Source organism: Pelodiscus sinensis, chromosome 21, assembly GCF_049634645.1.
Source record: "Pelodiscus sinensis isolate JC-2024 chromosome 21, ASM4963464v1, whole genome shotgun sequence".
NCBI classification, from domain to species: domain Eukaryota; kingdom Metazoa; phylum Chordata; order Testudines; family Trionychidae; genus Pelodiscus; species Pelodiscus sinensis.
The window spans coordinates 15,891,178-15,913,322 of record NC_134731.1 but is presented as its reverse complement, the minus strand read 5'-3'; the positions used below and the strand labels follow the sequence as shown (position 1 = coordinate 15,913,322).

Genomic DNA, 22,145 nt, shown 5'->3' with positions numbered 1-22,145 from the left:
GCCGTGTACAACCAGGGCTTCTGAGCAAGAACTAGGATGTTCCTGCTCAGGAAGAAGCCTCTTGCGCAAGAGCCCTTCCAGCACAGGCCAGTGCGGACAGGCACCAGGAATTTCTTGCGCAAGAAAGGCCGATGGTTAAAATGTCCGGCAGAGCTTTCTTGCGCAAGAGAGCATCCACACTGGCATGGATGCTCTTGCGCAAGAACACATGCCAGTGCAGACGCTCTCTTAGAATCCTAGAACCACAGAGTTGGAAGAGACCTCAGAAGGTCATCAAGTCCAGCCCCCTGCGCTAGGCAGGACCAATCCCAACTAAATTAACCCGGCCAGGGCTGTGTCAAGCCGAGACTTAAACACCTCTAGGGATGGAGACTCCACCTCCTCCCTAGGTAACCCATTCCAGTGCTTCCCCACCCTCCTAGGGAAATAGTTTTTCCTAATATCCAACCTGGACCTCTCCCACCACAACTTGAGACCATTGCTCCTTGTTCTGCCCTCTGTCACCACTGAGAACAGCCTTTCTGCAGCCTCTTTGGAACCTCCCTTCAGGAAGTTGAAGGCTGCTATCAAATCCCCCCTCACTCTTCGCTTCTGCAGACTAAACAGACCCAACTCCCTTGGCCTCTCCATTGCGTCCACATCCTTTTTGTAGCGGGGGGCCAAGAACTGCACACAATACTCCAGATGTGGCCTCACCAGAGCCGAATAAAGGGGAATAATGACATATCTGGATCTGCTGGCAATGCTCCTCTTAATGCACCCTACTATGCCATTAGCCTTCTTGGCTACCAGGGTACACTGTTGTCTCATATCCAGCTTCTCATCCCCTGTAGCCCCCAGGTTCTTTCTGCAGAACTGCTACTTAGCTGGTTGGTCCCCAGCCTGGAACTCGTCTGGAAGAGCTTATTTTGTTTCCCGAAGAAAAAGCTGAAACCCTGGACCGTCCAGTTCAAAGCCGGTCACCTGGCAACCATAAGCAGAGTGGTGCCTTGTCGGAGCGGTTCCAGCCTCCACAGCCGCTCGGTTACGGTCTCTGGTGTCCCTCCTCAGACCCCCCCGTACCACAGGAGCTGGGGGGTTACACTGGCTGCACCGCCGCAGGAAACCTCCGACCCCAGTCGCTGTCCCAGCCAGGCACCCCAAGTCTGAACCCGTCCCGCCTGGCCCCGTGTCTCCCTCTGCCTGTCACTCGCAGACCCGGCGCCAGCTGAGCACTCGCCGGAGACAATCGACTCCGAGCCCTGTTCCCGGGGAACGCGATTGGGGCACGTACCCGGGCACCATCCGGTCACGGTTCCCAGTCGGTTGCTGTCAGGCCGTGGACCGAGCAAACATCACTTCCGGTCCATGGGACGGGCGTCCACCCAGCGAGGGATGCGAGACGCACAGCTCCTGCCTCGTGCCAGAACGCGCCACGGGAGTTACAATCCCCCCGCCCGCATCAGTGCATCATGGGAGACCGAGTGGGGTTCCCATGTGTGAACTGTCAAAACAAGAGACCCCCTGAGAGGGCGCGTGTCCGTCTCAGTGTCTGCCAGCTCCCACTGCAGTCACGGGTGGGGCCCTGAGCCCGAGTCCCTGTCCCGCCTGCCTCTTCCCCCTGGCCCTCTCAGACTGTCTGGGCCATTGCAGGCTCCGGCTGGGGAGGGCAGGGGTGTTGCTCTCCAGGAGTGGGACCCCAGTATCCGCCTGGCACTGCTGCCATGGCTCCATCTGACTGTCACGCCCCCTCTCTGCACACTCCTCAGGCACAGGCAGCAGCGTGGGCAGGCAGGCAGGCAGCTCTGCGAAGCCAGCACCAGCTCCTGCCTCCCCCTCTTGCCTCTAGAAGAGGCAGCAAGGGGATTGACAGGTGGGTCCATGAAGCCACCACACACAGTGCTCATGCATATCAGTTCCCGCCTGCCTCCTCCCACCATACTGCTTCCTCTGTATCAGAGGCAGCAGCACAGAGGTGGGGGAACAGGCCGATCCAATGCTTGTGGGGCGCTGATCAACTGTACAACCGCGCCCTCTTGTGACGAGCTGACTTAAAAGCTGGCTTCCCACAGGTATCAGCTCACGCCTCCTCCCTCCTTGCTGCCTCTGACAGAGACAGCGGATGAGAGGGGAGAATGCGTGTAATCCACAGGATTGACCAATAAGTTGAGGCTTATTGGTTAATCGTGTAGTCGTCTGTACATTGACATTCCTAGAGAAAGCCACTAAATCTGGTGTGGTGAGCTTAGCCCCTAACCAGCCAGCAGCGAGCAATACCTCTGAGCTGATAAGTGCTGGGAACAGAACAGCTAAAAAGTCAGTGATAACATCTAACTCTAAAATGGTGAGCAATAAATTAAAACATAAGCTCTTAAATATGAATAAACTGCAACACCCGTGCAAAAGAATATGAACAGAACACTAGGCATTTAGATTTATTTCAAAATTAAAAGGTTTGTGTATTATTAGGGTAAAACATACATAAAAATGCGATGTTAAACTCATGTAAGCGATTGCTGGAGCATGGATTACAGCAGGGGTTCTCAAAATTCGTGATACCACTACCCCCTAAAATGCTAAACGAATTTGTGTGGCCACCCACCCTCACTGCCCTGGGTTGCTTCCTCCCCCCCTTCTCACCAGACTCCTTGCCCTCCTGGGGTTCCTTCATGGCATGTGCAGTTCTTAACACCCTCCCCCCTGCAGGCTCCTTTCCCCCTTCTCTTTCTCCTCTGTGCCTCTTTTCTGCTCCGCATCCCACTCTCCCGCTGCCTTGCTCCTGGAGTCCCATGGCCCCGGCCACGCTGTGCGGCTTGCTGGCAGCTGCCTTCCGCCACCCTGCCGCTCTTCACAGCCCGGGGGAGAGGGGTCACAAGTGAAAAACCCAATCCAGCTGCAACCCCCCCCGAAGTTGCTCACAACCCCCCAAATAGGATAGTCAGGGCTCCCTGAAACAACCAGTTTCCTATGCCAGAGAAATTGGACAAGTTACTTAGCCATTTCCACAGGGAACTTGGCTCTTCGTGGGGAAGGTACGCAATCTGTTCCAAGTGGCTAGCGCGATCTATTACATCATTGGTGTTGTCAGGTATATATACACAACATTCTTTGCCAATGAGAGCTCAGGTCCCTCCTTTTGCTGCCAGAACTATATCCAATGCCTGATGGTTTTGGAGGGCCAGCTGTCAGATCGCTCCTGTTTCTTTGGCCAGGGCCCTTAAACTTTCTCTAGTTTCATTTGCCATGATTTCAACTACTGCTTGTAACCTCAGAAGCCTTTTTGCATGATGTATTACCCCCCCAAATGGAATAAAGGAACCACCAATAGTCTCTTCCCAAGTTAAGGGGCTTATGTGAGTCACATACTATTGGGCATCTGACAAATCCCTTCTTTTTCGCCTAAAATGACGGAGGCGTTCTCGTGGGAAGGAATTGTGGGAAGAGTTAGGCCGGATAACAGATACCCGACCAGTTAACTGGTAACGCAGTCTAGGCTTTTGTCCCGCAGACCCAGTGAGGCCCTATCAAAGCTGGGAAGGGTCGGTTGCACCCCTTTGCCATATAGGTGTCTACAAAGGAGGAGTAATATCCCCCGAAGGGCACACGGTGATTCTCCTTATGGGGAGTGGTGTTATTTGCATGGCATTGAAAGATTGTACTGTTCTCACTAGGGTGGCTGTAGGGGGAGCATGAGAGTGATTTCATTCTCCAATCTTAGACAACTGCTCCTCCCCAGATTCAGCCCCGTCCCATTACACACCCAACACCAGTGACCTTTTCCCTCCTCCACACTTATCCATTTAGATACATTGATTCCCACTACTTCCCAAGTGTCGTTACTGTTCCATGTCTTGTTAAACGGATGAGGTCCTCCGGTGAGGCCTGGGGAATTAAGTGGGATTGCCAAGACAGGAACCAGCTTGTGACTGGGCTGGGATGTGGCTGCAGACCCAGCAATTAGAGATATTAAGGGTCTGAGCGATCCATACTTGCTGGTGGATAAAAGAATTGTCATTGTCATTGTGGATTCCCCAGACCTTAAGACACCAGTGGCCAAGGAACAGGCCCCACCAGAGGCACATGTTGGAGGCAAGACCCTTTTGGTTCTGGCAACCTCAGCTGAGGGAACCGCAGTCACGGTTTTATGCCCACCAGGCAGCAGGCGCTAGGCTCACTACTGCTTCTTCTTGGGCCTTCCTTTTGGTCCTCGTCTGCTTCAGGCAACCCTTACGCGAACGTAGGTTGTAAGGTATTGCAGGCTGTTCCTCTACGTCTTCTTCTGGAGTCAAAATTGACTCTGTGTGGTCCTGAGGCGATGATTGGTCCGCAGGGGGTGGTGCCTTCTTACACTGCGAAGCCTGTATCCATGCTGCGATGCCGGATAGCTTAACAGCCGTCTGGGTAGTGAGCAGCACCTGATGCTGGCCCTTCCACCGGGGTTCCAAGGCGTGTTTGATGGTGGTGTCGTATGTAGACCCAATCATCTGTCTCGAGAGCGTGGCAGGCATCAGAGGTGGGTTCCGTTGGAGGCATCAGAGGTGGGAACCTGTGAATGGAAGTGACTTACAGCTTCCATTAGTCCCTTGCAGTATTGAAGGAGTATACTGTGAGTCAAGTTCAAGTCTGAGACTGGAGTAATGGTAGCCATTGTTCTCAATTTCAAAAGGACTTAATTTATGTCTTTGGGATGGGGTGGATTGAATTTCCATAAAGGCCAATGGTAAGGCTGCTGGCCAGCTTAACCCTGTAGAGTCACAACATTTTTTGCAAGCTTATTTTTTTTATCACACCATTTCATTTTTCAACTGCACCTGCGCTCTGTGGGTGGTAGGGACAGTGCAGCAGGTGTGTGACAGGTAACACACGATCCAGGTGCTGAACAAATTGTCCAGTAAAATGTGTACCCCGGTCACTGGACAGAGTGGCAGGAATTCCTTTGGCAGGCATAATATGATTTAACAAACATTTGGAAACAGACAGTGAATCAGCTTTGCGACAAGGAAAGGCTTCAATCCAACCCGAAAATAAGCATACCATAACCAAAATAAATTCATATCGTTGACACTTAGGCATTTGTACAAAATCAAGCTGCCAATGCAAGAACGGTGCTTGGGGCAGGCCCCAGAACCCGTGAGCTACCTTTACAGGTTTGCCAACATTGTAGCTTTGGCAAGTGGTATAGGCGGTACAGTGGCGGGCTGCAAAACAGCTGAAATGTGGGGCTCACCATCCTGCCTTAGTTACAGCAGAGACCATCCCCTCCTTTCCGACATGCGAAACATCGTGAAGCAGGGAGGCCAGAGGGGGGTAGAGTGAAAAGGGGGCCACAAAGGTACCAGTAGGCGAGTACCGACGGGAATCGGGGTATAGAGAGCAACCCTGGGTGACCCAGGAGTCTTTTTCTGCTTCTGGGGCAGAGTCTTGGAGCAGGGTGAGGTCAGAAAGGTGGTACAGAAACAGAAAGAGAACCGAGAAACGCACCTGGGGAAGGTTCTATGGCAGTATTACCCTTAGCAACATCAGTATCTGCTGTGGAGTGGCCAGGGCACTTAACAATAGCTAATGCAGATGGGAGTAAAACTGCATACAGGAGAGCAGCAATGTAGGGGCCATTCTTGATAGGGGCACCAGCAGAGGTAAGGAAACCCCGAGCTTGCCAGAGGGTGCCAAAGTCATGTACAACCTGTAGAAGCTATGTTTAGCTAGAAGCCATTTTGTGTATCAGAAACCATTTTAGCTTTTTTTTTTAAGCACGTAAACCAGAGTGAACTTTTTGTTACCCCGTGAGAAGAGGCCTACAGGATGGGGCCTATTGGTATGTGTTAATTGGGCTGGTTGGGACAGGAGATGTACTCCCTCGTACCTGTCCGCCATCTTGTTGATAAGGCTTTGTTTTTCCAAATTTAATTAAGAATTTCTGTAATTGGATGCCCTGACGTCAGACTGTTTGGCTAAGGGTATAAAAATACTAGGATTAATTGTATTAGCAGCTTTACTGGGCCCGGCTTTGCTGGGACCACGTTTGGCTCACTTTGCTTTACTAATCAATAAAGCAATCAGTTGTTAGCCGCCTAAACAGAGAGGAGCGTGTTTTTGCTTCGACAATTTGGAGGTTCCACCGAGATTCCTAACGCGCCACTTGCCTGTATGGATGGACCGGCACTCCACTTCCAAACCTCTCAGAGAGCTCAATAAAAGGTAAAGGGAATACCTGTTACGAAATCTCCTGGTGAGGGCTTGGGATTTGGAGTGACGGCCGGCCATTGGGGTAAGGAGAGCTACGAAATTCAATTTTGTGAAGTGGCTAACATTTTTGTCTGTCTGTGTCTGTCTTTGTCTATTAGGCCTGTCTTATGTGTCACAGTTCCAAAAGGGCACACCGGTGTCTCTAGTAAGGCAGCCATGCGCTGGACCCTCTGTGTTCAGACGCTAAAAGCTGGTGTGGTGCCAGTACTCTCTCTCGGCACACGGAAGCTTTGCTGTCTCTCTCTGTTATTTGTGGGCGTAGTACTGACCTCTGAGGCTAACCCCAGGCCATAGTACCCCATTCCGCCAGGCTGTCTCCAGGCGCCAGGACGTGGTGTTCTGCCGGGCTGAGGCAGGTGCCGGAAACCCCTGCGAGCTAGGTGCACTTTAAGTCCAGTGCCTCGCAACCAAAAGGGGGGGGGACCAGTGCGAGCAGGTAAATTCTTAATTCGGTGACTCGCAGAGCGAGCAGGCAGATTCTGATTCAGTGACTCGCAGAACAAGCAGGCGAATTCTAATTCTGTGACTCGCAGAGCGAGCAGGCGGATTCTGATTCGGTAACTTGCAAAAGAAGGTGTAAGCAGGCGGACTTTTAGTTCGGTGCCTTACAAAATTAAGCGCGCGCAGAAAATGGGGGTAGGTCAGTCTACAGGAATTCCAGTGCCTTGATAATAAAAGCCTTCTGGTATAGGATCCTAATAAAGCCTGATATTATGTGCCGGATGTCTTAGGGCAGCGCCACTTAATAGAAACACCCATAAGAATTGAACAATACAAAAAAATGCATCTAAATGTGGAAACTGTAGGAAAAATGTAAAAAAAGGAAAAAAAATTGTAAAAAATAAAGAAAAAGTGTGTAAAAAATAAGTATAAATGTAATAAGTGAAAAATAAATGCCTCTGCATAGGTCTAAGACTTAAGCTAATCCCAGCCGCACCAGGGCTCTCCCACAAGGGAGCTCTGAGCGCAAGGGGGGGAGGTCAGCAGAACCTCAAGACTCAGCGGATATGTGAGAACATAAGAACATAAGAACGGCCGCACTGGGTCAGACCAAAGGTCCATCTAGCCCAGTATCCTGTCTACCGACAGTGGCCAGCACCAGGTGCCCCAGAGAGGGTGGACCGAAGACAATGATCAAGAGATATGTCTCCTGCTATCCCTCTCCAGCCTCTGACAAACAGAGGCCAAGGACACCATTTTATCCCCTGGCAAATAGCCTTTTATGGACCTAACCTCCATGAAATTATCTAGCTTCTCTTTAAACTCTATTATAGTCCTAGCTTTCACAGCCTCCTCTGGCAAGAAGTTCCACAGGTTGACTACACGCTGTGTGAAGAAGAACTTTCTTTTATTAGTTTTAAACCTGCTACCCATTAATTTCATTTGGTGTCCTCTAGTTCTTCTATTTAGGGACCTAATAAATAACTTTTCTTTATCAGCCCTCTCCACACCACTCATGATTTTATAGACCTCTACCATATCCCCCCCTCAGTCTCCTCTTTTCTAAACTGAAAAGTCCCAGTCGCTTTAACCTCTCCTCATATGGGACCCATTCCAAACCCCTAATCATTTTAGTAGCCCTTTTCTGAACCCTTTCCAAGGCCAAAATATCTTTTTTGAGGTGAGGAGACCACATCTGTACACAGTATTCAAGATGTGGACGTACCATAGTTTTATACAGGGGCAGTAAGATATTCTGGGTCTTATTTTCTATCCCTTTCTTAATAATTCCCGGCATCCTATTTGCCTTTTTGACCGCCGCTGCACACTGCGTGGAAGATTTCAGAGAACTGTCCACGATAACTCCAAGATCCCTTTCCTGATTTGTCGTAGCCAAATTAGCCCCATCATACTGTACGTATAGTTGGGGTTATTTTTCCCGATGTGCATTACTTTACATTTATCCACATTAAATTTCATTTGCGAACTCCCCTTATTTCATAAGCTGCTAAGGTCTAACACTCTAGACCCGGCAGACTTTCTCTTTGGAGTGTGTAAAGTTAGTTTAAGTGGGGGTTAGTCTAAACACCCCCCACTCTGCCAAAAGGCTCCCCTGTGTACTACATGTACGTGCATAATGGTCCAAGGACCTGTAAGCATTTAACAAATTGAAAAAGAGGAAAAATTAAAGCCCTGAGGAATAAAAGTAAAGCTCAGAAAAGCAAAAAATCCTCCCTGCAGTAAAATAGGTAACTTAAAAGTTGCTGCAGCACTTCTGTGACAAAACAATGCACAAAAAGTAAAAAAAAAAAAATTCTCAGTTGGCACACCCATATCAACCAAGCTTGGGGGAAAAATCTGGCACAACATCACCCCTCTATCCCTCTTTATAACGCACAAACAGGTAAAAAAAAATCATAAAAAATAACTAAAAGAAATTAGCTCTTCCCTTTAAAAACACAGGCTCCTGTAACAAACTTGCCCAATCCAAAGCAAAACACAAAGTTTAAAATAAGTTTAACAGTTTAAAAAAAGTGTTCCTCCAAATCCTAAGGAGGAGGAAAAAAAAAAAAACCTGCTTTAAAAAATAACTCCTTGTTTCTTGCAGCCTCTTTTAATCATCTTAGCAATAAAACAGTCAAGTTAAACATTTGGCTACAAACACTTTGTTAAATCTATTGAAAAAAATAAAAAATTCTACTAAACCTTAATTGGTTAACCGCATAAAAAAATAAAATCTATACATTGTAAATTTGTAAAACCTGCACCCTAAGGGTTAAATGTGTCTTCCAAGAAACCTAATTATTGTTTAAAAAATCCAAGCCCAAAAACTTCACAGTGTTTCTGTTCAAGGCTAAGCTAATAGCAGTTTTGGCTTGCTTTCAAATCCAAGGTTGTGTGTGTCTGCAAACTGCCTGTCTGTTCTGGACGGGGGTGGGGGAGCACTGTCCCCCATAAGTAAGTCTGTAACATTGCATGTAATTCTTTTCAGAAAAAAAAACTTTTTTTGCTTGCTGGAATAGTAACTAGCAAGCACCTTGTTCTAAAAAAGTTTCTGTAGCAGTAAAAAAAAAAAAAAAAAAAAAGCCTGGTCTGCAGTACAAGAGGGAAACTAAGGCATGCCACCTTTAACTTAATAATTAAACAATAAAGTAATTTACTCAAACACTCTAAAGCTAGTGTTCAAAATAAAAGCATACCATTGGGTAACAGCAGGCTGATCAAAAAGTAGCAAAAATCTGTAAAAAAAAGTGTTCTAAAATATAATGCACCACCCCAACGTGGGTAAAAAATGTTTTCTTTGTCTTTCAAATCATCAAGAAGCGCTAATATCATCTAAAAATTAACTAAAAAAAACCCCATGGTTCTGTGTCATAACATAATAAGTTTGTGTTCTGTGTTCTGTCCAAATTTGTCTTGTGTGTGTCTTAATTGTAATATATGGATTTCTAACATTGTTGTGTGTACAATATTGTTGTTTTAATAAAAAAATAATTTAAGTCCCTTAAATAATCTTAACTTCGTGCTTTACACAGATGGCTTTTTTGCTTTTATAATTTTAGTAAAGTTTTAGTAGCAGGCTATGCAGTTTGTATTGTCTAAAATGTAGTAAAATCTGCTCCTCTACCTGCTGTTTTTCCCTTCTCTCCTACCATCGCCAGCTCCTTTGCCGTCTCTGTCAGAACTGGCCCTCCTGCAACACCAAGCCCCAGAATCGGAAAAGCAAAAGTAAAAACCGGCAGGGTGCACCTTGCACCCAAACCACTTGTGGTGCAGCTCTAATGGCCACATTGTTGGCCCAGTGGTCTTGCTACCTCACCTTGCCCCCGTGCTCCATAAATTGTCGCACGTTGGCAAAGGGGGGGATGGTAGCAATCCTTAAAACAAAATTGGTTTGCTCCCAAATTCTCCCAAGCAGCCAAAGATTACTGTCTGGCTTGCCCTGTCTGCCAAGCCCACAACGTGGGTAAACCTGTAAAAACAGTTCCGGCAACCAGATCTCCGCCTTTGGGACCATTTCTGAATTTACAAATGGACTTTATTCAATTGCTTAAATGTCAATCTTTTAAATAATGTGCTGGTTATTGTTTGCTTGTTTTTGAGAGGAGTAGAAGCTTATTCCTGCAGGAAAGCTGATGCCATCACAGTGGCAAAGAAACTTCTAAATCATTACATCCCATCATGGGAAATACACCTTGTGATCTCCAGTGAAAAAGGTACCCACTTTACTGGGCAAATTGTTCAAAAAAACTGGAAAAGTACTACTCTACCAGACAAGCACTGCACTGTGCATGACACCTGGAGAGCGCAGAAGCAGTAAAAAGATGAAACAGGATTTTAAAGAACGAACTTGCTAAAATATGTAAGAACTCTGGCTTAATATAGATAGTAGCACTCCAGATTGCTCCAATGAGCATGAGAGCCACTCCTAATCAGAAAACTGGACTCAGGCCACAGAAAACTGCATGTGGCCGATCTATAAGACTGTTAAGCAGCCCAGAAATTAACCTGGCTGATGCCACACTTGTTAAAGGCAAGAATTGTCAGGAACTTATGAGGTGTGTACAGTCTTATCATTCACAGGTTAAGAACGCCTTCCAGGAGGCCCCGACTGAGTCGTGCCATAAACTACAACCAGGAGACTGGGTTTGCGTGAAAGTTCACAAACGAAAGACTGCCCTGGAACCCAGGTGAAAGGGGCCCTACCAAGTTCTTCTTACCACTCATACTGCTGTAAAGTGCAAGGAATTGCCCGCCTGGATTCACACCTCCCACTGCAAACCGGTTCCAGTCCCTACAAAGGTTGGCCCCAACAAGGAGCACCGCAGACCTGGTACCAGAGACCCAGGTCCAGAAGCAGATGGGAATCACCACAGACCAGGTACCAAAAACCCAGGTCCAAAAGCAGACAAGGATCAGCGCAGGCTTGGTACCGGCAATCCAGGCCCAAAAGCAAACGAGCCTAAAAAACCAAGGCTAAGGTACCAGCTGCGGCCCAGAAGAACCTGCCAGCGATAGGTGAAGCAAACTACGAAGTCCTAAAAAACAGCCAGCATAAGGCTGAACAAACAATTCATGTTAAGCTTATGCTTAATCTTGGTTTTAATACCTAGCAGTAATAACCTGTATAGTTTAAATGTGTTTATGCTTTTAATAAACCAAGTTTCCCAAGAATTTAATTCCACAGGTTGCTGGATATGTGCTCACAGTCCTGTACATTCAGAAGGAGGCATCCCAATAATTCCAGTCCCACTAAACAACACTCAAATAAATGGCACACTGTTTAGTAAACTAAGCCAAATAATACTTGGCAGGATAAAGGCTTTACTAACCCAGGGTATATCCGCCTAGCCTTGACCCCAATTGGAAAGTACTGCTGGACATGTAATGGTTCAGAAGCCAGGGTAAAAAAAAGCCAAAACCAAATGGCCCTAAACTATGTCCTAGCTAGTAAGGGCGGGGTTTGTGCCTTAGTAAGAAAAAAATGCTGTGGGTATATTTCTGACACCAGCAAACAAGTAAAAAAAAAAGGTCTCAAAAATTAAAAAAACCCTGTGAAACGCCTAAGGGGGAAGACTGAACTCTCTGGGATTGGTTGGGAGGCTGGTTTGAACATGTGGGAACTTGGATTTTGCAAGGTATAGTTTTAGTATTAGCTATATTCTTTTGTGCCTATTTTTGTTTCTTGCTAATCAATTGCTTTATTTCTTGTATTCTAAAAAACACAAAACAGACCCTTACCAAAGGGAATGTGAAACTCGTGATGTTAAAATAGAATAAGCAGAGAAAGGAACAAGAAATTTACATAAATACTTTAATGGAAAATGAAGGTATAAAATGGTTTCAAGGTTAGCCTTTAAAAGGCTAAAAGGGGGGAGTTGTAGAAGCTATTTTATGTTTAGCTAGAAGCCATCTTGTATATCAGAAACCATTTCAGCTTTTCTCTCAAGCACGTAAACCAGAGTGAACTTTCTGTCACCCCGTGAGAAGAGGCCTACAGGATGGGCTATTGGTATGTGTTAATTGGGCTGGTTGGGACAGGAGATGTACTCCCTCGAACCTGTCCGCCATCTTGTTGATAAGGCTTTGTTTTTCCAAATTTAATTAAGAATTTCTGTAATTGGATGCCCTGACGTCAGACTGTTTGGCTAAGGGTATAAAAATACTAGGATTAATTGTATTAGCAGCTTTACTGGGCCCGGCTTTGCTGGGACCACGTTTGGCTCACTTTGCTTTACTAATCAATAAAGCAATCAGTTGTTAGCCGCCTAAACAGAGAGGAGTGTGTTTTTGCTTCGACAAACCCCAAAAGCGTAACGAGAATCAGTATAAATGGTGGCGGAGTGCCCGTCAGCCAGAAAGCAAGCGCGGGTTAGGGCAACTAGTTCAGCGACTTGCGCTGTCACAGAAGGTAATGGCACAGCTTCTAGGGTTTCAGAGAGTGATACCGCAGCATATCCTGCAAGGAGACGACCTTGTCTATCTTGAAAGCAGGAACACAAGGTCGGAGTTAGAGAGAGGGACATCAGAAAGGTCAGGGCACGGATGGTGACAGCAGAGACAGCTGCAAGGCAGTCGTGGGGTTCACCGTCATCAGACAGAGGAAGGAGAGTGGCAGGGTTCAACTGAGAACAGTGATTTATGGTGATATGCGAAGCCGAAAGCAGTAAAAGTTCGTACCTAGTGAGGCGGGCGGAGGAAAGGTGAGCTGTATTACGTTGTAGCAGGAGAGTTTCTATAGAGCGGGGGACCATGAGAGAAAGAGGAAAGCAGAGGACAAGGGACTCAGCCATTTCGACTAGGCATGCCGCAGCAGCCACAGCACGCAGGCAGGGGGGTAAACCCTGGGCAACAGGGTCCAAGGTGGCAGAGAAATAGGCCACTGGATGATTTTTGTCACCATGCTCCTGAGTAAGAGCCCCAAGTGCACAACCAGATTGCTCATGGCAGAAAAGAGTAAAAGGCTTACAGTAGTTAGGTAACCCTAAGGTGGGGGGCAGTGAGAAGCACTAAAGAGTCAGTTTCTGAGGCCGATAATGAAGGGGAACAGAGGAGTAGATCATTTACATATTGGACCAATGTGGACCCAGAGGGGAAGACCAGGTCAGTGAGGTATCTGGCTAATGCTTGGGAAAAGAAAGACGGGCTTTCTGTATACCCCTAGGGAAGCATGGTCCATGTGTACTGCTGCCCCTTGTAAGAAAAGTCAAAAAGATACTGGGACTTAGGGTGAACCGGGACAGAAAAGAAAGCAGAACACAGATCAACAACAGTAAAATGAGTTGCATCTGCTTGGATAGAAGCCAGAATAGTTGCTGGGTTAGGGACTACAGGAAAGGTGGGTACAACAATGCAGTTAATGGCTTGAAGATCCTGAACAAACAGCCATGATTTCCCATCAGGCTTTCAAACTGGGAGGATAGGGGAGTTACGGCACTGGAACACGGGACAATAATTCCTTGTTCTCGCAGGGTTGATATGACCGGAGCTGAAACCTCTAAATCCCAAAAACCCAGTCCCACGACCCCTTCTCCAACCTCATCCCCGTTCTTGGTACCCTCCCCGTTCCTGGTACTGTCTGCCGTGCCCTGAATAATGCTGTATTTGCAGAGCCATTAACTTTTGTGAGGACTGCTCCTCTTTCCCTTTTACAGTGCGGTGGCAATGCTCTGCCACTGCTTGCAATTTGTCCATGGTGTTGGCCTCCCATCCAACACTTATTGGCTTTAACATACTGCTAATAGCAGGTAGGAGGCCATTAACAAACGCATGCGCCAGGGCGCCCTGTCCATTTTCACCCGGTCGCTGTATACCAGAATGTTGCAGAAAAAAAGCCCATCGGTCAGACGGGTGTGATAGTTCCCCGGGTTTTCTCTCTGTTGCTGTTTACAGCAATGTATGGCCGCCCAGTTGGTTTTTGGAGTCCATACTTGGGGAATGGCCTCATACAGGCACTTTGCTTGATTCTTACATTTGTTCCAGTAGGCAGCGTCAGGACCAGTGTCTGGTAAATTAGAAGGATGCTCAGTGGTGGGCCAATTTGCTATCAGGAGCCTTTTTTTTTTCTTGCTCACTAGGGGTTATAAGTAGCTTACACAGTTGCAAGAGGTCTGCTTCAGAGGATTCATAGGCATTGCACACTAGCAAAAATTCCTCTGCAAATTTGGTAGGGTTTTCCTGGGGCTTTGGAAAACCTTTTACAATTGAGTGGGACCGGTCTGAGTCTTCTCGGAGAACGGGGTAAAGGGAAGCGCTTGGTCTGGTGGTGGGAGAGGAGGTTTCCAATAAAGCTTTTCACTTATGATTAGAATTTTTAAGGGAGGCGAGCTTCGATTCAGTCCATCTAAGATTTGCCTCGAAGCAATCTACCTCTCCTCTAGCCAATTCAGCTTTGGGAAGGCCAAGTTTGTCTTTTAAGACATCCACTTGGTCTTTGTTCCAAGATCCTAACAGTGGCCACTAAGTTTTGGGATCCCCCAGAGTCAATCTAGATCATTTTTCTAGAAATGTACAGAGGTCTGGACCCTTTCTAAAATATATAAACTGAGCCGGGGTCGCTTTAGGGAACTATCCCTGCTTTGACGTCTGCTTACCCATACAGGAGGACTTCATACACCAAATCACACAAGGAGGAAATTCGGGTTCGTCAGAGCGGTGCCCAGTGCAACACACAGAAGAAGCCCACAGGCTACTGCCTCAATCGCCCTTGCGTTCACTCCAAGGATTTTATCCAAGGTGCGGTGCGGCTGTGATTGTGCAGATTCCAGTCACACAGACCGCGGGGACAGGAGCCCCTTGGTCAGCCAGTCCCCGGACAGGGATGGCTCCCAGACTCACTCACACCACAGGGAAGATGGATAGACCCAGAGACAAGACAGTCCTCAGTCCGGACAAAACATAGAAATAATTACCTGATCAGAGTCCTGATGTTAGATCCCGGGATCCCTACCAGAACACAGCGGGAACCAACAGGTTCGATGGAGTAGACTTCGCTGTGGCTGTGCACCTTTCCATTCTGGTAGAGAACCGCTCCGGCCAAATGCCCAGGTGCTGGCTACCACGGTCATCCTGCAAGACAGTCAGGAATCACACAGTTCCAGCGAAGACGGTTGCCATCTCGGTGGAACCTCCAAATTGTCAAAGTCAGAAAGGACTCACAGATTTGTCTGTTTATTAGCAAAGCTGCTCTGCTAAATGCACTCAGAAAATGTGAGTGCCATTCAAGTTTCAAACCCCTTGATTTATACAGTCAAAAGAAAGTCAAAAGTATCGCTGTCCTGGTCAGGTGGTCGGTAATATATCCCTACTGCTAATTTCTTATTATTGGAGCATGGAATTACTATCCATAGCGATTCTATTGAACATATTTTTATTTCATTTGATTCTACATTATCTTTCACATACAGTGCCACTCCGCCACCCACCCGGCCCGCTCTATCCTTTCTATATATTTTATATCCCGGTATGATTGTGTCCCACAGATTTTCCTCATTCCAGCAGGTTTCAGTGATGCCTATTATGTCAATCTCCTCATTTAATACGTAGTACTCTAGTTCACCCATCTTATTAGTCAGACTCCTAGCATTTGTGTACAAGCACTTTAAAAATTTGCCACTGCTTCTTCGTCTGCCCTTCCCTGATGCATTGGATTCCTTTGGATGCGGTTGTTTGTCTGCTCTGGCCCATGGTTTGCCCTCTCCCCTCCTCTCTTTCTGACTACAGCTTAGAGAATCTCTGTCTATGGATTCCCCTCAAAGAGAAGTCTCCCTCCGATTGACGTGCATCTCCGCACCAATCGGCTTTCCCCCATCTCGTAGTTTAAAAACTGCTCTACGGCCTTTTTAATGTTTAGTGCCAGCAGTCTGGTTCCACCCTGGTTTAGGTGGAGCCCATCCTTCCTCTATAGGCTCTCCCTCTCCCAAAAGTGTCCCCAGTCCCTAATAAATCTAAACCCCTCTCCCCTACACCATCGTCTCATCCACGCATTGAGACTCTGAAGCTCTGCCTGCCTACCTGGCCCTGCGCGTGGAACTGGAAGCATTTCCTAGCAGCCTAAATTTGGCCTCCAGGACATCTCTCCTACCCTTCCCTATGTCATTGGTAGGGGACCATGACCACGACCACCGGCTCCTCCCCAGTAGTACACATAAATCTGTCTAGATGCCTCGAGAGATCCGCAATCTTCACACCAGGCAGGCAAGTGACCATACGGTTCTCCCGGTCATCACAAACCCAACTATCTATGTTTCTAATGATCGAATCACCCACTACTAACACCTGCTTCTTCCTAACTGGCATTCCCTCCCCCTCAGAGGTATCCTCAGTGCGAGAGGATACCGCAACATCCTCTGGGAGGAGGGTCCCAACTACGGGATGGTTTCCCTCTGCTCCCATTGAATGCTCTTTTCCCTTGAGACTTTTATCCTCCTTAAGAGCACTGGGGCTCTCAGACTGGAGGTGGGACAGTACTACAGTGTCCCGGAAAGTCTCATCAACATAGCTCTCTACCTCCCTTAGCTCCTCCAGTTCAGCCACCCTGGCCTCCAAAGCCCGAACTCGGTCTCTGAGGGTCAGGAGCTCCTTGCAACGGGTGCACACATATGCCACCCGCCCACAAGGCAGGTAATCATACATGTTACACTCGACACAATAAACAGGATAGCCCCCACTCTGCTGCTGGGCTTCTGTCTCCATGTTTCTAATGAATAAGTTTAAGTATAAACTGGGATTCTTTTTACACCTCTGGAATATAGATTATTCTAAGAGTTATGTTTTAAAGAAGGTCAGAAGTCACTAGTGCCCTCTAAACTCCCTCTCCAAACTCTCCTGTTAGCTGTTCCTGGTCGCCGAGTATAGCTCTGGTAGCCCCTCCCCCTGACTGAGGCTCAGCCAATTAACAGAGTCGTCTAGATTTCAAACCTTTTAGCCTTCAAACAACAAAGCAAACAAACAAACAAACCAACCAGATAAACACAAGCTCAGCACACTGCAAATAACTCCCCCACACACAAACACACACTCCAGACAGCCACTTACCACAAGGGTCCCGTTGTTCCTCCTCTTTTACCTGGAGAACTCCCTCTCCAAACTCTCATGTTAGCTGTTCCTGCTCGCGCTCTCCCCGGTCGCCGAGTCACAGAGGCTGGTAGGTCGCAGACCTGGCGAGATAGGGGTGTGCGGGTTGGGAAGGAAGCCAACAGGGAGCTGAGAGGTCCCACGTACGGGGGAAGGGAAGGAATAGGGTGCAGGTCGGGGTCAGCTAGGGGGTGTTGCAGGGAGCAAAATGGGGGACTGATAGACCCCATGAATGGAGAAAGGGGCTAGGAGGGACATGTTGGTTTGGGCATTGTGGAGAGGAAGGATAAAAATATGGTTCACACAAGGGAGGGGGCCCGCATGGGGGATATGATTGGCTTGGGGGTGTTGTAATGCACTGGGAAAGTGAGGGAAGGGAGGTGCCGGATTGGCTGCAGCGCAGATAATGGGGGGGGGCAGGTTGGGCTGAGGTAGAAGGAGTGGGGGTGCTGTTGGATTGGGGGTGGGGTAAAAGGGGGTGTGGGTTGGGCTGACGGTGTTGAATGCACTGGGGGCAGATAGGGCTAGGGATGCAGGTTGGACTGGGAAGCGGGGGAACGGGGGTGTACATTGGACTAGGGGTGCTGAATGGACTGGAGAGTGAGAAGAATGGGGGTGCAGGTTGGGTTGAGGTGTTGAGTGCACAGAGGGTGGGGGAGGGGCATGCAGGTTGGGTGGGGGGTGTTGAAAGCATCGGGGGGGTAACAGGTGCAGGTTGGGCAGGGGGGTGTTGAATGGAGCGGGGGATTCAGGTCGGGTGGAAGGTGGGGGAGGGGAGTGCAGCTCGGGGGGCCTGTGCAGAGCAGGGGGTGGCTAAGGACCGCGGGGCGGAGGCAGACAGAGGCGGGGCCTGAGTAGCGCTGCGGGGGCGGCCTATGATGCAGTTGGGGCCGGGGAGAGGCAGGAACGCGATGGGCGTGGCTATGACGGCCGGGGCGTAGCTACGATTGGGGCGGGGCGGACAGAGACACGAACCGGGAGGCCGCACTGTGGGAACTACAACTCCCAGGATGCATCGCTCACGCTGGCCTGTGATGTCACTTCCGCTGCGCCCGCCCACACGCTGTGATGTCACTTCCGCTGCGCCCGCCCACACGCTGTGATGTCACTTCCGCTGCGCCCGCCCATGGGAGCTGCGGATTGCGGCACGTTTCCCAGAAGGCACCGAGGCTACTTTCCCTGCTCCCCCTGGACTCTACCGCCTCAGAGAGCCCCCCCACCCCACCCAAACTGCCCATCCGGCTTGTCCTGTGGCATCAGGACTTGCAAACCCCCCCACTCTGCCCCCCCACCAAAACCCCCTGTAGTCTGTCCCCCAAACCTCCATTCCGCCCCCCCAGCTCCCTCTGCAGTCTGCCCCCCAACCCCCCCACTCTCCTCCCACCCAGCCCCCTGCAGTCTGCCCGCACAACCCCCCCACAATGCTCCCCAACCCCCCTGCAGTCTGTCCCCCAACTTCCCCACTCTGCTCCCCCAACCCTCCCACTCTGCCCCCCACCAAAACCCCCTGTAGTCTGCTCCCCCAACCCCCCCACTCTGCCCCCCAACAAAACACCCTGTAGTCTGCCCCCCAAACCCCCATTCCGCCCCCCAGCCCCCTCTGCATTCTGCCCTCCAAACCCCCCACTCTACTCCCCCCCGACCCCCTGCAGTCTGCCCCCCCAACTTCCCCACTCTGCTCCCCCACGAAACCCCCCTGCAGCCTGCTCCCCCACGAAACCCCCACTCTGCTCCCCCCACCAAACCCCCCTGCAGGCTGCTCCCCCCAACCCCCAACTCTGCTCCTCCCCACCCCCTGCCGCCTGCTCCCCCCCACGCTCCTCCCCCCCAGCCTCCTGCAGTCTGCCCACACAACCCCCCCACTCTGCTCCCCCACAACTGGAGCCTTTTAGACTCCGGAGCGGTTTCCGAGGGGCCTAGAAATACGGCTGTTGATTGCAGAGTCTTGGTGCAGAAGCCCTAAAAAGGGCTGGATCCCCTCGGGTCCCACGGCGCAAAGGATTCGATCCCACCGCGGCGGTTGCTTAATCAGGCGATCTTCAAACAGGACCCCGGGCCGGATACTACACTCGAGCTTACCTCACCTTACGGCACACACAGACGTACTCTCCCCCTCCCAAGACGTCCCCCAGCGCGGGGGAATAGAAATTTTCTAAGTCCCCCCCTCCCGGTAGCTCACCGCCGCCGCCCTCTCCTCGCTCACGGCGACCGACCGCAGCCAGAGCGACCCACCCCGCGCGCCTCCTCCGACCTACCCTTGCTCGCCCCAGGGAGGCCCGGGTGGTGGTGGGGCGCCGGGACCCTCTGGGCGGCGCCCTGCTCGCCTCCCTCCCTCCCTTCTGCCTTCCTCCATTCCCGGCAGCCCCCGGGCTCATCTGCAGGCAACAGAAGAGCCTCCGCCAATAGGCGGTCTCAAAAGACGTGCCTGGGCGGGGCCTGAACATCTGATTGCATCTGAGCTGTAGAGCGCCCGGCCGGCAGAAAAACCGGGGTAGGGGTTTAAATCCCTTCCAGGCTAAAAAAAAAAAAAAGAAACCGCACACAACTGGAGCCTTTTAGCAAACTGGAACCACCGCGGCGGTTGCTTAATCAGGCGATCTTCAAACAGGACCCTGGGCCGGATACTACACTCGAGCTTACCTCACCTTACGGCACATACGGACGTACTCTCCCCCTCCCAAGACGTCCCCCAGCGTGGGGGAAGAGATATTTTCTAAGTCCCGCCCGCTCGCTCGCCGCCGCCGCCCTCTCCTCGCTCACGGCGACCGACAGCAGCCAGAGCGACCCACCCCGCGCGCCTCCTCCGACCTACCCTCGCTCGCCCCAGGGAGGCCCGGGTGGTGGTGGGGTGGCGGGGCCCTTTGGGCGGCGCCCCGCTCGCCTCCCTCCCTCCCTCCCTTCCTCCCTTCTGCCTTCCTCCATTCCCGGCAGCCCCCGGGCTCATCTGCAGGCAACATTTGAGCCTCCACCAATAGGCGGTCTCAAAAGACGTGCCTGGGCGGGGCCTGAACAGCTGATTGCAGATCAGCTGTAGAGCGGCCGGCCGGCAGAAAAACCGTGGTAGGGGTTTAAATCCCTTCCAGGCTAAAAAAAAGAAAAGAAACCGCACACAACTGGAGCCTTTTAGGCTCCGGAGCGGTTTCCGAGGGGCCTAGAAATACGGCTGTTGATTGCAGAGTCTTGGTGCAGAAGCCCTAAAAAGGGCTGGATCCCATCGGGTCCCACAGAGTAAAGGATTCGATCCCACCGCGGTGGTTGCTTAATCAGGCGATCTTCAAACAGGACCCCGGGCCGGATACAACACTCGAGCTTACCTCACCTTACGGCACACACAGACGTACTCTCCCCCTCCCAAGACGTCCCCCAGCGCGGGGGAATAGACATTTTCTAAGACCGACCGCAGCCAGAGCAACCCACCCCGCGCGCCTCCTCCGACCTACCCTCGCTCGCCCCAGGGAGGCCCGGGTGTTGGTGGGGCGCCGGGTGCCCTCTGGGCGGCGTCCCGCTCACCTCCCTCCTTCCCTCCTGCCTTCCTCCATTCCCGGAAGCCCCCGGGCTCATCTGCAGGCGGGCTCCGCCCCCTCTCCCAGCAGTCTTCCTGCCTCTACCTCTGCTCTTCTGAGCCCTGACTCCCTTTCTTGATTTAAAAAAAAAATTAAAATGAAAAAAAGTGGCGGCTGGCCAATGCTGCCTGTGAAAAAAACCTCCCCCAGGAGACCAAGGAGACGCGGAGCAAAGCCGCAGCGAGAAAGTACGGGGGCGGGGCCGGGGGGCCAGCCGACCAGGCAGACGCGGAGCAAAGGTCCAGGTCCAGATCCAGATCCAGATCCAGCGGAGCATATCCACAGCCGATAGCAGAGGATCCAGTGTAGCAAAAAGGAGAGAGCAGCTGTTGCTTTAAGGCAACAGAAGAGCCTCCGCCAATAGGCAGTCTCAAAAGACGTGCCTGGGCGGGGCCTGAACATCTGATTGCAGATCAGCTGTAGAGCGGCTGGCAGAAAAACCGCGGTAGGGGTTTAAATCCCTTCCAGGCTAAAAAAAAAGAAACCGCACACAACTGGAGCCTTTTAGGCTCCGGAGCGGTTTCCGAGGGGCCTAGAAATACGGCTGTTGATTGCAGAGTCTTGGTGCAGAAGCCCTAAAAAGGGCTGGATCCCATCGGGTCCCACGGAGCAAAGGATTCGATCCCACCACGGCGGTTGCTTAATCAGGTGATCTTCAAACAGGTCCCCGGGCCGGATACTACACTCGTGCTTGCCTCCCCTTACGGCGCACACAGACGTACTCTCCCCCTCCCAAGACGTCCCCCAGCACGGGGGAATAGAAATTTTCTAAGTCCCGCCCGCTCGCTCACCGCCCGCCGCCCTCTCCTCCCTCACGGCAACCGCAGCGAGACCGATCGACTCACCCACCCCGCGCGCCTCCTCCGACCTACCCTCGCTTGCCCCAGGAGGCCCGGGTGGTGGTGGGGCGCCGGGGGGCCCTCTGGGCGGCGCCCCGCTCGCCTCCCTCCCTGCCTTCCGGGCACCCTCCGCCAGCCCCCGGGCTCATCTGTATGCGGGATCCGCCCCCTCTCCCCGCAGTCTTTCTGCGTCTGCCTGCTCTTCCAAGCCCTGACTCAATTTCTTGATTTAAAAAAAAAATAAACAGAAAATTAAAATGAAAAAAGCGGTGGCTTGCCAACGCTGCTTTTGAAAAAACCTCCCCCAGGAGACCAGGGAGAGGCGGAGCAAGGCCACGACGAGAAAAGCCGCTCCGCGTCTCCCTGGTCCACTGGAGGTTCCCCGGGTTCCCTCCATCAGACCAGGGAGACTAGAAGCGGCTTTTCTTTGCCATGGCTTTGCTCTGCCTCTGCCTGGTCTGCTGGGGGAGGTTTTTTCAAAGGCAGCGTTGGCGTCGGACCT

General features: G+C 50.7%; 1 long non-coding RNA gene across 7 annotated transcripts; it reads right to left on the bottom strand.

Annotated features, from left to right (window-relative positions):
* Window positions 1–2,399: 2,399 nt before the first annotated feature.
* Window positions 2,400–21,426, bottom strand: LOC142819274 (uncharacterized). 7 transcript variants are annotated; one of them, XR_012897109.1, is made up of 4 exons: window positions 20,682–21,426; window positions 17,203–17,324; window positions 15,078–15,234; window positions 2,400–4,913 (listed from the first exon to the last, which is right to left on the bottom strand). It is a non-coding gene; the product is annotated as an uncharacterized LOC142819274 (long non-coding RNA). The 7 variants fall into 7 exon arrangements; XR_012897110.1 differs by lacking the exon at window positions 20,682–21,426 and adding an exon at window positions 20,054–20,648; XR_012897111.1 differs by lacking the exon at window positions 20,682–21,426 and adding an exon at window positions 19,497–19,952.
* Window positions 21,427–22,145: the final 719 nt, after the last annotated feature.